Source organism: Ornithorhynchus anatinus, chromosome X1 (genome assembly GCF_004115215.2).
Source record: "Ornithorhynchus anatinus isolate Pmale09 chromosome X1, mOrnAna1.pri.v4, whole genome shotgun sequence".
In the NCBI taxonomy this organism is placed as follows: domain Eukaryota; kingdom Metazoa; phylum Chordata; class Mammalia; order Monotremata; family Ornithorhynchidae; genus Ornithorhynchus; species Ornithorhynchus anatinus.
In genome coordinates, this window is record NC_041749.1 from 26,790,554 (window position 1) to 26,807,737 (window position 17,184).

General features: G+C 40.4%; 1 long non-coding RNA gene across 1 annotated transcript in view; it reads left to right on the forward strand.

The window, feature by feature from the left end:
* The window catches only part of LOC103164699, a 74,153-nt gene extending 57,246 nt beyond the window's left edge, over positions 1-16,907 (forward strand). Inside the window, exons 2-3 of the long non-coding RNA XR_484291.3 lie at positions 15,977-16,124; positions 16,402-16,907. This is a non-coding gene — a long non-coding RNA (uncharacterized LOC103164699). The remainder of the gene's footprint in view (positions 1-15,976; positions 16,125-16,401) is intronic.
* Positions 16,908-17,184: the final 277 nt, after the last annotated feature.

Sequence of the window (17,184 nt, forward strand, 5' to 3'; positions counted from 1 at the left end):
GTGAGCCCCATGTGAGGCAACCTGATCACCTTTTATCCCCCAGTGCCTAGAACAGTGCTTTGCACATAGTAAGCGCTTAACAAATATCACCATTTATTTTTATTTGCTGTATTGCACTTTCCAAGCACTTAGTATAGTGCTCTGCACACAAAAAATGCTTAATAAATACAATCAAATGAATGAATTTCTGACTCAGTTTAAGCATTTGACTTTTTCTTATACACCACCTGCCTTGCCTGGTCTCTGACAGACACTCTGAAGAGACTGGTTGCCTTACTCCCTTATGGCCTGAAGAACCCATGACATGAATGTAGGGAGCATTTGGCTTTCCATTTGATTTTGACTTCAAATGTGTAGTCTAGAAAGCTAATTTGCTCACTATGGAGAGCTAGAGCCATTTACAAATTCAGGTCCATATTCCCTGCTATTGATTTTTGTATTTTCCCGGCTCTAAGATCTTCAAAGAAAATGTTTAAAACTGCACTGTAATGGAAACAGAGGAAGCAGAGGTAGAACTGAGGTAGAATCCTTGAAGAGTATATTGTGACCTAGGCAGCATATAACAGCATGAGGCATTTGGACTTCCTGGGCAAACAACCCTCTTCTGTTTAAGATTGTTATTCACCAACCACTTTGTGAGACACATCAGGGGGTAGGGTGTGCAGTAGGAAGTAAACTCAACAATATTTTAACCTCTTTGCCACATCTGTACCCATCATTCCTCCAAGCATCCATGATTCAGCATTGTGATTTTTTGAAAAAAACCTACAACAGCTTTCCCTGATTAATAAATTGCAATCAATTGCAATGCCTAATTATCTCCTTAGGAGGGCTGAACAGAAAGTAATAGATGGAGTATGCCTACCTCTCAGCATGAGAGAGGAGCTGGAGCTCCGTAACACAGTGCAATCTTCAATTAGAAAAAGTAAATGAAAAGTTGCACAGACATAAATATCTGAAATGAGTCAACTCCAACAATATCTCACCAGAGTGTATTGGCTCAAAGTGCTTTTGTTTTGCGGCTGGAAAGATATGGAAGAGAAGCAGCGTGGCTTAGTGGAAAAAGCACAGGCTAGGGAGTCAGAGGACGTGGGTTCTAAACCCAGCTCTGCCACTTGTCTGCTGTGTGACCTTGGGCAAATCACTTCATTTCTCTGTACCTCAGTTACCTCATCTGTAAAGTGGAGATTAAGGCTGTGAGCCCCACGTGGGACAACCTGATTTCCTAGTATCTACCCCAGAGCTTAGAAAAGTGCTTGGCACGTAGTAAGTGCTAAACAAATACCATAATTATTATTATTATTATATGAGGTTTAAAACTCTACCTCTGAGGAAACATAAACCTCTACAAGATATCAGTTACCAAATACTGTCGATTTGTTTCTGATACTAACAGATGAGATGAGAGATGTCCCAAAAGGAGTGGTAATGGTCTTTTTCAGAGAGATGTGGCCTACTGGTAAGGGGATGGACCTGGGCATTTGAGGACCTAGGTTCTAATCGCTGCTTAGTCGCTTGTCTGCTGTGTGACCTTGGGGAAGTCATTTCACTTCTAGAGACCTCAGTTTCCACATCTGTAAAATGGAGTGGAGACTCAATAGCTTTTCTCTTATTCTCTTGGGCTGTAAGCCGCCTATGGGACAGAGACTGTGTCCAATCTGATTATTTTGTATATACCCCAGTGGTTAGTACAGTGTTTGGCACATAGTACACATTTGCATGTCAAAATTGTCATTATTTTTGTTAAAAAGTTTCAATACAGTTGGCTCCAGATACTGTATTATATTGAGCATTTTGAACAACCAAGCTGCAAAGAAGCTTGATAAACTTTGATTCCTCAAGGTGCTTGCTTGCCTTGCTTCTCACCTTCTCTTAATTCTGTCTCGATAGTTTGGCAGGAGAAAATCTGTGGGATTTCTTGCCTCAAAAATGTCACTTATGGATCCGCAATAGCCTGCTCCATGGACAGAGATGAAGTCAGTGCCATCACTGAGTAGAATGTAGATTGGATTGTGACTGTGTCTAGTAATTGAACCACTGGCCTTAGTTATCCCCAGCCCAAGACAGCTAAGATCTTGCACGTAATTGAGTAAACTTGTCCTGGCTTTATTCACTATCTGATTGGCAAAGGAATCGTGAATGTGCTTATCATATCTGCAGATGAGACAAAATTGATCAAACTTGTTATTTTAAAAGAGGAAAGAAATTCAAAGTGACACACAGATCCTTGGAAAAGGGATCAAAACCGCTCAAACTGCAATGGAGACAAATGTAAGGTGTTGCTCTTAGGGGCAAAAGATAAATCCAGGCTGAGGAAGGCTAGGCATGAAACAACAGAAAAAGCCTTGAGGATCATACTCGGCCAGAAATTGATTGTGAATGTGTCATTAATAAAAACATAACATCCTGAAACATAAAGACATCTTTCTACAATACCTGGAAAATGAATTGTAATTGTTCAGTCTGTAGAAGATCTAACTAAAGACTGAATTGATTATTGCCCCCTACTTAGTGAGACATGGACTGTGTCCAACTTGATTATCTTGTATCTACTCCAGCACTTAGTACAGTGTCTGGCACATAGTAAGCATTTAACAAATACCATCATTCTAATGGGTAGGGTCCTGAGCCACTGTTCTCTATGTTCACTGAGAATGTGGGCTTACATGAATGCAGGAGGGATTTCAGCTAGACAAAAGGAAGATTTCTTTGACTATCAAAGGTTTTTAAACATGGGACTAAGAAATTTGACCCAGTAGAAACTTGTAGAGACTCAACCAGGGGATATTTTTAAGAGATTAATAGATTCTGGTAATCACCTGCTCTTAGTCAATGATGATGCAGTTAATCACTAGACCAGAGGCAGGATCTGTGGAAGTTTCTTGCCACCAACCCCTTGCCCACATCCTGCCTCTGGACTGGAACTCCTCCCCTCCCCACATGAAGATATGTGACAGATGATCATTCTCCTCTCCTTCAGGGCCTTATTAAAATCACATTATGCTCCTCCAAGAACTTAGTACAGTGATCAACACACAGTGAGTGATCAATAAATTTGACTGATGGATTGGCTGATCCACCCCAGCTCTATATTTCTACAATTCTAAACAGAACTCTAGTGCCCTAAGAGAGTTAAGCAGCTTCCTAACTTGCAAACAATCCCTGTATAATTATCATTTATAAAGTCCTTCAAATGGTGTTCTGGAAAATTGTTTTAGTATCTTGGTTTTTACCAAGATAACAGTGCAAACGATGTTTTTTCAGAGTCTCTAAGTGCAGAATGACCAGGAGAGTTAGCTTCTTGCTACCTATCTGATGTCTCTAATTATCTGCCCAGACCTATCATGTTTTGGGCTGGTTTTTTATGGTATTTGTTAAGTGTTTACTATTGGTCAAACACTGTTCTAAGCACTGGGATAGGTACAAGTTAATTAGGGTGGACATCATCACTCTTCCACATAGAGCTTCCAATCTAATAATAATGACAGTATTTGTTAAACCCTTACTATATGCCAAGCACTGTTCTAAGCACTGGGGTAGATACAAGGTAATCAGGTTGTCCCATGTGGGGCTCACAGTCTTAATTCCCATTTTACAGTTGAGGTAACTGAGGCACAGAGAGGTTAAGAGCGTTCACAAAGGTCATACAGCAGACAAGTGACTAGGAGGACTGAGAACAGAACTGAGGCACTATCAAGTTAAGTGATTTGCCCAAAGTCACACAGAAAGTGATTGGGAGAGCCGGGATTAGCATCTAGGTTCTCTGACTTCCAGGCCCATGCTCTTGCCTGTAGGCCATGCTGCTTTTCATACGTATCCTGTACGTATGCATGGAAGGCATTCCACATTAGCTCGAAAGGGACCTGAGATGAAAGTAACCAAAAAAGGAAAGGGGACTGGATAAAATCAGAAATATTCTTGATAGGGCATACTTTTAGAGTATTTTCTTTTTAATTATTCACTTTAAAGCCAAAGGCAGTGTCATTAAAGAATCAGGTATAAAGCTGAGCCTGAAGCAAACCAATTGGCCAGTGACACAAATATAGTGGAATCCTCCTGGCCTTTAATAACAATAAGATAACTAGCTTTTTATCTAGAGAATCAGCATGACCTAGTGAAAAGAGCACAGGCCCGAGATCCAAAAGGATCTGAGCTCTAATCCCAGCTCTGCCACTTGTCTGCTGTGTGATCTTGGGCAAGTCACTTAACTTCTCTGTGCCTCAGTTACCTCATCTGTAAAATGGGGATAAGAGTATGAGCCCCATGTAGGACAGGGAGTGTATCCTACCTGATTTGCTTGTATCTAGTCCAGTGCTTAGAACAGTGTACTTACCAAGCATTATTATTACTATTACCTTGGGCAAGACACTTAACTGTTCTGTTAAGTGACAGACAGTTAAGAGAAGCAGCATGGCTCGGTGGAAAGAACCCCGGGCTTGGGAGTCAGAGGTCATGAGTTCGAATTACGGCTCCGCCAATTGCCAGCTGTGTGACTTTGGGCAAGTCACTTAACTTCTCTGTGCCTCAGTTACCTCATCTGTAAAATGGGGATTAAAACTGTGAGCCCCACGTGGGACAACCTGATCACCTTGTATCCCCCCAGAGTTTAGAACAGTGCTTTGCACATAGTAAGCATTTAACAAATGCCACCATTTTTTTTCTGTGCCTCTGTTTCCTCATTCAGTAAATTGAAGATCAAAGCCTCCTCTCTCCTATTTAGACTGTAAACCCCATGTGGGACAGTGGCTGTTTCCAGACTGATTATCTTATATCTACCCTAGTGCTTAATAGTGACTGGCACATACTAAGTGCTTAACAAGTACTCTTAAAAAAAAAAAAGCAGATGGAAAGGTGTCCCCACTCCTTATAGGGAGGATTCATACTGGTACTCTTAGCTTAAAAAGTGCTGGGTCTGGGTTGGACAGAAGGGATGGCTGTGAGATCACATTCTCATAGTCATGGCAGTGGCTTCCTAATGGTGCTGGACATTTTGCATTTGCTCCCCTTATCAGGATGGGTCCACGCATGGCCAGATTTCAGCAGGTAACACAGTTCCTCCAGGCTGCAATGCTCAATTAGTCCTTGCCCAGATTTCCTCTTTTCAAGCTCCCTCCTTGTTACTCATTTTATCGCCGGCCCACTGACTTGGATAGGACTTGAAAACTTTTACTTCCTCATTACCCTGTGGGTGGCAATTTTGCCCTCTGCTCTTGTCCCTCATCCTACTGCCAGTCTGTCTAAGCTCCCTTGAGGATCTCTGGCATCTGGGATGGAAAAATCCAAAATGTTAATCACTCTGAAAGGAATGTTGAAAACAGTTTGCTCAGGTGATGCTTGGAGACAGGATTGGTTCTATATGGTTTCTGAGATGTGGGCCCTTCCTGCCTCACGTCATTTCCTGTAACATGAGGTCAGCACTTAGTGTTAGATTTGTCCTGTTCTAATCCTGGTCCCAAAATGGAATTTTCCTTCACAAATGCCCTTTTGAATGGAATTGGTCATCCTGGTTTCACTAAAGAAGCTCAATAGAGGGGAAAATCTTATATATTTTGAGAAAAAAAATTGATTTTGGTTTTTTAATAGACTATAGTAATACTATTAACCTTTACCCTAAACCAACCCCCTAAACAAGTACCCTGAGAAGAGAATAATACTGCTTAGAAGCACTGCCACCTAGTGGAATTTCAAAGCTACACTTGACACAGCTCTGCCAAACCTGAGCTCCAGGATGAGATCAAGTCATTTTAAAATCATATTTTAATTAATACAGACAGGACTCCCACGCTGAAAGACAGATGTAAAACCTAGGATTTCCCTGATTATTGAGAGGAAAGCTAGAAATTATTTTCTAGGAAAACGGGAGTCTTCTTTGGGGTCTTCTTTGTCTAGACTGTGTGCTTGCTGTGGGCAGGGAATGTGTCGGTTATACTGCGCTCTCTCAAGCGTTTAGTACAGTGTTCTGCACACCGTAAGCTCTCAATAAATACGATCGATTGAAAGGAGAGCCTTGAGGAGATGAAACGGGCCAGGTGACTATGGGGCCTGCCAGAGTTTTCTTCCCCTTCTCCTTAAGGGCAGATGGGTGTTAATAAATGGCAAGTGGCATTCAAAGAGAAGCGGTGTAAGAAGCAGAAACTCTTAGAAATAATAATAATGAAAGAGTATATTAAACACTTCTTATGTGTCCTAGCACTGGAGACAAGATAAGTGGTGCGGCCTAATGGAAAGAGCGCAGACCTGGGAGTTAGAAGACCTAGGTTCTGAATCTGGTCTGCCCCTTACCTGCTATGTGATCTTGGGCAAGTCACTTAACTTCTCTGTGTCTCAGTTTCCTCTTCTGCAAAATGGGGATTCAAGACCTGTTCTCTTTCTTTCTTAGACTGGGAGCACCATGTGGGACCTGATTATTTTGTATCTACCTCAGTGCTTAAGAACAGTGATGATGATGATGATGGCATTTGTTAAGCACTTACGATGTGCAAAGCACTGTTCTAAGCACTGGGGAGATACAAGGTGATTAAGTTGTCCCAAGTGGGGCTAACAATCTTTATCCCCATTTTACAGATGAGGTCACTGAGGCATATAGAAGTTAAGTGACTTGCCCAAAGTCACCCAGCTGATAAGTGGTGGAGCCGGGAAGAGATAATAGCTATAGCATTTAAGTGCTTACTTTATGCCAGGCACCATACTAAGCGCTGGGGTGTTTACAAGCAAATTGAGTTGGACACAGTCCCTGTCCCACGTGGGGCTCAGAGTCTCAGTCCCCATTTTACAGATGAGGTAACTGAGGCACAGAGAAGTGAAATGACTTGCCTAAGGTCACACAGCAGACAAGTGGCAGAGCTGGGATTAGAACCTATGACCTTCTGACTCCAAGGTCTGGGCTCTATCATAATAAGTGCTTAACAAATACCATTATTATTAATCAGATCAGACACAGTCCCTGTCCCACACAGAGTAGACTGTATAAGAAAAGGTAAAATGGATATTTAATCCTCTATTTAGAGGCAAAATAATTGAAATGCAGAGGTGTTCAGTGATTTGTCCCAAGATACACAGCAGACATAACTCAGGTCTCTTTACTCCCAGTTCCATGTTCTTTCCACAGGTCTTGCTGGCTCTTTCCCACTTTAGGAAGAGGTCTCTTCACCATTAGAAAGTGTGGGGGGCTGAGCAGTGTGTTATCCATAAAAATGAAATAAAATGAATTCTTTGTTCTTAATCATTTTTGATCAAATCTCGTTCCTCAATTTTTTTTTACTATGGAAATTGAAAACTGATTGCCAACTAACCCTATCTCTCTCTCTCTCTCTCTCTCTCTCTCTCTCTCTCTCTCTCTCTCTCACACACACACACACACACACACACACACACTCACACAGAAAAAGGTCTAATAAAAAACATCCAGCTGTGCTTGTTTACTTGTCCTTCTGTCTCCATTAGACTGCAAGGGCTGAGCAGGGATCATGACTTCTGGATTCTCTGTGAAAATGTAGGCAGGCCAGACCCAGCCCCCTGAGGGCATTGTAAATATGAATTGATGATGGTGGTGATGACAGTCGTTATTCTTCCACTCTCCAAAGAGCAGCCTCATTGCATGGAATCTTAGTCTCTGAGAAGCCTTCCCTTTTGTTGAAATTGATTTCTGTGATTTTTTTTTCATGTAACCAGAAAACCACCATTTAAGCTTCCTGTCATTCACCTTCTATGCTGGTTTCTGAGAGCCCCCAAACACAAGGAGCAAGGCTGGTGGGTGAGAGGTTCTGTAGACAGATTTCCCTCCCAGGCTACTTGCCATGTTATCTTGTCTGACCAGCTTTTTTTGATAAGCTTCCTGCTGAGGAAGCAACAAAAGGTTCCTGGAAAAAGCAATATCCAGTATATTTCACTGTCTTGGTTCTTTCTGCTTTATTTCATATGTGGAAATTTCTTTCCTGTTTTATTCTATTCTTTCGATATTTTTCCCCACCAGTAACTACACTTAATCTCCAACTTTAGAACACATGAGTTTTTCAGCAACAAAAGTATTATCACTCCAGGTCAGGAATCAAATTAATTGAAGATAACTTGCAGAAGAGGTGAGAGTGAGTAGTAAAACACAACCTTGCTTTTCTCCTCAGAGAAGCATTAAATGTTCATCTTTCTATATAAATCCATGAAGAAGTAAACGGACAGATATTATTACTCCTATTTTATGGTGGAAGATTCAGGGAGGCTCAGAGAGAAATTAAATGAGGTGACCAAGGATGTAGAGTGCATCCTAACTAGAATCTAAACCTCATGTCTCTAAACCAAGGCTTGTTCCACTAGTCCAGTCACTTCTACTGCTTTTGCAAACGCTACAGCTCATCCTGGCCCTAGAAGGACTCAAACCATTGATTTAGGGAGGAAGGGAAGAAAGATCAATATCTCATTACCAAAATCATTACAGGAACTTCCCTGGACCTTAGGAGGAGATGACATCCAAGTGTGAATCAAAAAACCACCTCACCTTGCTTTCCCAGAACCCTTCAAAATGATGAGGCAGGCTAATTTGACAAAAGTGGATCTTAGCAATGCTGCTCCTTACAGCACTCTCCACTCATATCAGTCGATGGCATTTACTGAGCGCTTACTGTGTGCAGATAATAAGTGCTTGGGAAAGTGCAATATAATGGAGTTGTAGATGGTCTACAGAAGTGTTTACTGTCAGGAAGCCTGAGTCCACATCACACAGATGTTGAGTGTCCAAAGTCTATCTTGGGGAAACTAGAAGCTTCAATAGTCCCCTTAAAATGAATACAGTTCTGATGTCATGATTCAAAGCACTGACATCACCCCCTTTACTCCCAACCTTCCTCTCCCAGATGTGCTCCTAAGGGAGCCCTCGAAAACTCTATAAAATGCCATACCCTCAAAACCCGGTTTCCTTGACTAAGAGGCCACCAGTATCATCTCTCTGAATCTGCACCCTGAAAAATCTTAGTGCACAACTGAATTTTTGAGGTGCTTTTCTGAAATCTATTGTAATAATAAATGTATTTGCTAAGCACTTCCCATGTGCCAAGCTCCGTACTAAGCACTGGAGAAGATAAAAGATAACCAGATCCCACATGAGGCTCACAGTCTAAGTAGGAGGGAGAACAAGTATTGAATCTCCATTTTGCAAATGAGGAACAGGGGCACAGAGAAGATAAGTGGCTTGCCCAAGGTCACAAAACAGTTTTGATGTGGTGAGGGGATTATCATCCAGGTCATCTGACTCCCATGACCATGCTCTTCCCATGAGGCCACACAGCTTCTCTGCTACTATGTAAACACAACAATGATTGATTATTAGAAATCTCCATCCTTTAATCAGAAAGAGCAGAGTAAGGCTCAGATTCCATGAGGTTGAATCCATTATTATGCATTGGGTCTGGTTATCCAAAATACTCTACCACTCAAGGGAAGACTTGTTTGAGGAGGGGGGATTACAGGAGTGTTCTGAATGTGTGGAGGAGTGTGTTCTGTCGAAACTGGTGAAAAAGGAAATTCCAAGTTGAGGTCATAGCATGAATGAGAGGCTGGAAGTGGAATTATCAAGAGTAAGGCACAAGTAAAATTTTCTCTTGGGAGGAATGAAGAGAATGATTTGATAAGTAGTTGGTGAAAAGAACAGGTATGATGTAGGTTGGGGTGAGTTGGTGGTAGAGCCTTGAAACCAACTGTGAGTTTTTCTTTGTTGCAGAGGGAGCTATGAACTCTAACTGAAAAACTTTGCTATATATTAAACTGAATGAAATTGAATCAAGGTGAATGTCTTGGGGTGATGATGAGAAATTGTCCAACTGATTACAGATTGACATTAAAAGGATCACCTGTAAAGCAATACCGGGCTGAAAAAATGAAACTACTTGACAAACTCTGGAGGACCCTCAGCAAATAGAGGATAGTACAGGGAGTGGGGGCAGATGAAATGGAGCTGTCTAAGGCTTTTTCAATGCCCACTGCATTGTATTCAGAGGAATGATCTTTTCAGGAATATTAAATTCCTTTTCAATCCCACTTATAGACAAAGTTTAAGCCCTGAAATATTGAATTTAAATAAAAGCCAAAGTCCACTCACACCTGATTTACAAACACATTCCCATTGAGGCGAGGAAACTGACGTCAGCGAGGAACCTGACATCAGCGAGGAAACAGGTCAAGAAATGGTGCCATCTGTTCTCCCTAATCTGCCTGGTCTGCCTGGCAGTCACCAAAGACAATGTCAGCTGCACAAGCTACAGGAAAAGGTTCTAACATCAAAGGCTCAGAAAAGAAACTGAGAGCAACACGGTTTCAGATCCGATGCCAAATAATTCACAAGGTACTTTCAGAGAGCAAGAAGATATTGGAAAAATACAACATGGGCCAGAACCAACTACAGACTTTAGATTTGGTTGCAGCTGGAAGAGCCTTGATCAAGGAGACTGATCTATTTAATTCTCAGGGGAAATTTCTCCTGTCCTATTGAGCAGTAAATTAGTTATTCAGTCAGCCAATCTTATTTATTGAGTGCTTATTGTGTGTAGAGCACTATACTAAGAACTTGAGAGAGTATAACAGTAAACAGACACATTCCTGCCCACAGTGAGCTTACAGCCTAATGGGGGAGATGGACATTAATACAAATAAATTACAGATATGTCCATAAGTGCCATGGGGCTTGAAGGGGAGATGAATAAAGGGATCAAGTCACGAAAACACGGAAGTGAGTAAGAGAAGAAGAAATGAGGGCTTAGGGCAGGCCTCTTTGAGGAGATGTGCCTTCAAAAAGGCTTTGAATGGAAGGAGAGTAATTATCTGTTGGATATGAGGAGGGAAGGTGTCCCAGGCCAGAGGCAGGACCCGCTGAGGGGTTGGCGGTGAGTTAGACGAGATCGAGGTACATTAGAAGTATATTCCATTAGGGGAGCAAAGTGCTTGCCCTGGGTTGTAGTAAGTTGTAGTAGGAGAGTAGAGAGGTGAGGTAAGAGGGGATTAAAGGCAGTGGTGAGGAGATTCTGTTTGATGCATGGGTGGATGGGAAAGCATTGGAGCTTCTTAAGGAGAGGGGAAATATTGCCTGAATGTGAGTGGCCTTTAAGGAGGCCTGAGGTGACCATTTAAAGCCCAGAAGAATATGGAAAGTCTTTTAATACAAATTTCAATTTTAAAATTGTAATTTCATTAACAAAGTCATTAACTACCTATTTTATTTTCATTGTCTCTACCTTTCAAATTTGGGATTTCTCTCTTTACTGCTGCATTGTACTTTCCAAGGTGTAGTACAGTGCTCTGCATATAGTAAGCGCTCAATAAATACCATTGAATGAATGCATAAATTTTCAATTTACAGGGTATTACATATGCAGACTAGTATATAGTCACCATTATCATCAGGATCATTTAATGAATGCCTACTGCATGCAGAGCACTGTAGAAAGTGCTTGAAAACATACGATAGATAGAATCGGCAGATGCAGTCCTTGCCCTTGAGAAGCTAGTATCTTCCCTTTGGGAGTAAAATGAAGATTTTCTAACAAATGTCTACCACAGAACACTTGTTTTCTATAGAACTGGCCTTCCAATTCTGCAACATTGAGAATATGCTGGTAAATAAGCCAAGATTGGCTCATTGATTGTCATTCATCACCGGAACAGATCTGATGATTCATGAGCCCTGATAAGGCTATTTTCTTAAGAATTTCTAGAGAGTTTAAAAATAACTGCTTAGCAATTTCAGCTAAACACTCGAAGCTATATTTGCATTTTCTAAGGATGACATCAGTGATCTGCAGATCATTAGACTGATGCCCAAATAAGAGATGCCAATTACCAACAACTTGACATTTGAAAAATCATCAGGTCTCAAAGCGTGAAAGTGTTGCTTTATGTGAAAAAATATAGAAGAACCTAAATGCAAGCAGTGTCTTTCTGCCATCTATGGTCATAGCTAGAGATTGCCACCATCTGAAGCTAAATCTGGATTTTTCCTCTCTTTGAAATTCTGTTCTCTATCAAAAGATCCATTCTCCATTTAACCAGTTTTCTCTGTTCAAACATTCAAAAGCTACGTGGGTGTCTTTGCTTATGTCTAGACCCTAATGCTCCCTAGGAAGTTTCTGGCAATTGTGCTCCCGAGAGGGAGAAGAGAATATTAACACTGGATCCTCCGTATTCCTCTCTAAGAGAGTATACTGCAATGAACTAAAATCACTTGGGAGGTGGACTAGCCTCAGCTCTGACGGCAACTAGCTGCAATCAGCTATTCTACAGTCCTTCATGGTACATACCCAACCATGTCCCCTATTCAAGTTGTGAGCTCAGACTGGGGAAGCAGAACTCCTCTTCCTACATCTGTATAGCCTTTTAAACAGACCCTCCCCCAGTATATATGTGAGAAATATCGAGCTTGCAAAGCTTTACGAGTTAAACCGTCTGAATCTTGAGTCTGTGACAGGAGCACATTAAATTTATATATTCCCAGCAGCATGGCAAAGCTTTGCTTTCTCTTTTATAGTTAACCACCTGTAACTCACTCCCTGTCATATGACTAATGAGATCTGCAACAGCACCGCTGCTTCCTTGATAGTCCATAACGCTCATCCATTTTGACTGAGGTTGCTTCTCAGAATGGTGGTAGTTTCAAAATTACTGAACCTAGCCATTCCTTAACGAATTTAGAGTTCTTGTGAAGAAAGGGAAAACACAAATGGGTTACTTTGGTTCCACAAAGAGGGAGATCCCAATCAAAGTGATTCTGAATTTCCCAGAAAATCTGTGACAAACACCTCTCAAATTTGAGTGTTGGGGTTCATGCTAGTCAGGGATTTCTTCATGTGTGGGCATAAGGAGGCCAGATTAGAGATTCTTATGAGAAATAGAATTCTGAGATGGAAGTGAACAAAATAGACTAAAAACACTTGAAGATGGCAATGACATATCCATTTGGGCGTTGGATTTTGGGGGGTTAAAAATTATGTAATTTGGGAAGGTGATTTTTGCATATTGATACTTGTGAATTTAGGGTTTAAATACTGTAAATCAATTTCAAATCTTTGGGATTTTACTTGAGTTTCAAGTTTAATCTCTTAACTTCTATTACTGAAGACTCATGGTAAGTGTTTCTTTAGTACTATCATTTATTTCCAATATTTGTAAATTAAACAAGCAGCTTAAAAAAGAATACAGCAATTATCTGTGATCATATATAGCAATTTAAAAACAGGTTTAGTTGATTGAGGATACAAGATTTTACTAACAGCCCTAAACTTTATCATAACCAATTTGGTTTTGTGGTGAAGGCTCTCTATTGGGTACCAAAATATGAGGATAGCCACAGAATATGAGGTACCCCAAGAAACCTGGGCCCTTTTCAGAATGGAAGAATGGAAACCTTTCAGAAAAATAGTATTTGTGAAGGATTTTAAAATATCCTAAGCCTCTTGATATCGCATTTCAATTCTAGTTGTAAATTCTAGCAACGGTGGAGATATTGACTTAATTTGTGTATAGTTGCATTAAATTAAATTGATGGCAGAATTATGATTCACTAATAATCAATTTAAGTCTGTCTTGGAAGTGGAAACAATAAGGAAATCATCTGGATTTAAAAATTGGGTTTAAATGGGTATCTCACATCCTTTAGTCTTATATCTTGGATTCTGAGCAAATGTTGTCATCATGAAGAAATCCAAATTTAACTGGCATCTGTCCAGCATCCCAACCGATTCTCTAAAACCCCCATCGTTTAGGATAACTCAACAGATGTGTATTATTTACCTGTAAGAATCCATTCAATTCTGGCTGTGTTGGGACAGGAGGGCAAACTAGTTCAAACCTGGTGACATTTGCAAGCAATGCAAAGAGATAGACCTATATAAACTGTTCTTCCTCTTCTGAGCAGTTCAAGTTCCGAGATTTTAATGGACTTGCTCTCTGTTTATGTTCTTTCAGCGTTAGCCTAATTTCCACCTGGAAGGTGGGTCAGCAGCTGGCTTCCCAGCAGATATCATCTTCACAATTAGTTACCTGGCAGGCCATTCTTTGCTTATGGAGAATGAGCCTCACTAGGTAACCTGCTATATCTATATCCACTTTCCTTCCGATGAGGGAAGATCACCCCTGTTTCAGTTGCAAGGAGTGTTCTAATAGGAACTGTCTCCAGCACCCTGACCCTAATCATCTCTTCCCCCACTCAGTCATTAATTAAATTATTTAAACACCACTCAGTACTCATTTATATGTCGCTGCTCGTTGTGTTCATTTAGACTTTTCTAGTTGTATATATTTTTATGTTTGGTTCTCCTGGTAGACTGGAAGCTCCTTGTGGGCAGGGAACATGTCACTACAAGCATTCTGTACTTCCAAAGTGCCTAATATGATGCACTGAACCAAGTGGGTGCTCAATAAATACTTCTACTACTATTACCTTAGACTGTGAGCTCATTGTGGGCAGGGATTGTCTCTATTACTGTACTATACTTTCCCAAGTGCTTAGTACAGTGCTCTAAGCACAATAAGCGCTCAATAAATGATTGATTGAATTGAATGAATGAATGAGCCTTATCCAACAAGCAGTGTGATTGGGCAAATGGGTTGCTCTTAAAATATGGTGAAGGTCTAGGAAGGAGTGAAGAAGTCATTGTTCTTTAGAATATCAAGATGCCTGGAAACCAAGCTACAATGGTTTTGTCCCAAGATTACCCTGGAGTTGAACAGTTTTATGAGGACTAAAAATGATTCCCATGAGTATGTTTGCTAATTCTTTTTCCTAATATACTTTCCTACCACTATGTTCTCTGTGTTCTGAGAGTTCTTCCTGTGATTTTTCAACAGTACTTGCCTTGTTCCTATGATTTTGTTTAAACATATTTCAGTGTCTTCTACATTCTGCCGCACTAAGTATAGTCTAGCAAGAATATTTTACTAAACCAAGTTGCTGCCAAAGTTTTGCTGCCATTCAAAACCCCACTGCTGTTTTTCTTCCTTTTCCTTACTTTTCTGAGAGCAAGAGAACATGATCCTTGGATGTTTACCAGCTCAGATCCTAGTTTGTTGGCAGTTCTGGAAGGGGGAATCGAAGTTAATATTCCATGCAATGGAACTAAATCACTTTCAAAACAAAGTGGTAGACTATTCCAAAGCAGACGCTGGGGGAAGAGTTTCTAATAAGCAACATATAGAGATTTATATTCATACTGTAAAGTTCATACTAAGTATTGAAAAAGACCGCAAGTAGAGACATCCCAGAGAATTACAGAACAGAACTCGAGACCACCAGTCTCATGATTTAGAATTCATTTTATCATTAATGAATTAACTGATGCACAAAGTGCTCATCTCTGGTTTAGTATTTGAAATCATCAGTGCAGTTGTCAAACTAAGCTAAACATAAACTGGGCCATCTGCCCAGAAAACCACCAGCCATTTCTTCAGACAGAGCTGGATAAAAGAGCATCCAAAAATGAATTGGGGATAAAAACAAAGGCGAAGGAGAGGTTTAGAGAGAAGACACAGCTGGTAGAATTGCTCTGATTTATAGAGGCAGACCTAAATTAGCAACTCATCCCCAGGCCCTGAATGTAAAGATTGCAAAGATTATCTCCGGAGTGTGGTAGTTAGTACCATCTCACAAGGATATCAATAAATCAGTGTATTTATTCAGCACCTACTTTGTGCAAAGCATACACAAGTGTGTATGGTACAATAGAATTAATAGACACTATCTCTGCCCTCAAAAGGTTTACAACTCTAGTGAATTTTATCTTGTTGTTATTGATTATATAGTATTTTCATTGCTCTAAGCTTTTGTCTTCACCCACTTAGGATGTGAACTTTTAGTGAGTCACAATGCTTTAAATGATTTTCATGTAATTATCTCTACTACTACACTAATACACTACTTTGTATATTATAAGCACTTAATATAATAATAATAATAATGTTTGTTCCCAACTCTCTGTGTTTTCCTTTACCCTTGACATCTTAGAGTCTCGAATTCTTTAAAGAATGAAATCAAGAACCAAACCATATGGAAAAGAGATTCAGGAAGATAATGTGGAATTGGGTCTGAAAGGCAGATGTTCAGAAAATAAGCAACAAGAGAATAGGAAGGAAATGGAGTTCTGCAGGACCAGGTAAGTGGGTTGGGCAGATGTAGCCTTGGGCTATAGTTTGGAACAAGTGTCTACAAGAAGTACATGGAAACAGAGGATTAATCAATCATTCGATTTTTCAAAAAATCTGGCCCAGACATCTTGTGCCAGAAGGAACAGATGTCCAATAAAAGCCCTGTATATGGTGTTTTTAAAAGTGCAAGCAATCTGGGGACGAAGTGAGATAATCCAAACGTTCCTTCTTGATGTCTTGAATCCCTGGTACCAAGTTAATTCCTTTCATTTCTACTTTTCCTAGGATACTGAATTAGAAGCAGCACCACCCAATGCCCTGGCTTGAAGCAATAGTTAAGTTGTATAAGTCCTAATCATCAAGGAAGAGAGATGAAGCAGTTGAAGAGGAGTAAGATTTGAAAGATTTCCACGGATAATTGAAATGAGATGGAGAGTGGTGGATTGGTAGATTAGGGTGATCAAGACAACGATTGTTTAGGAAAGAAAGGATGCAAGAATTTCCAAGCTTTTTGAATTTTGGCAAGATAGGGGAAGGCACAGTGAGGAGAGCACTACTGCTAGATGAAATAGACAAGACCGTGGAAGAAGAGAGTATTGTTTGAAAAACCATCAATGGGGCTCTAATGCCAACCCATTCACCTTGGCTGATTTGATTACCACTCACATTCATCACATTTTCCCGCACATTTCCAAAACTCTCTCAGAAGATCTCAATTTCCTCAGCAGGGTGTGGTAGCAAATTGAGATACACAGGCCTTTTGTTATGAAAAATGGGGTCTTACTCTCTCATTATTTACTCTGACTGTATATTTTGGTTTATGATGCGTAAAACAGATTGTGAAAAATAGACTCACTACACTGTACTGTAGAACTATTAGACACTGTATTTTCTCTTACAAGAAATGTTTTCTGAAGGGGTGGTCCACAACTGATCACTGAAGAGGGAAGTCAACAAAAATCTACCTTCTAGTTGAAATAGGTAGTCATTTCTTATAGAAACTTAGTCCAGATTTTTCAAGGGCACCTACCATTCCCAACTCTGATCAGTAGAGGCTTTCTCTTTTTT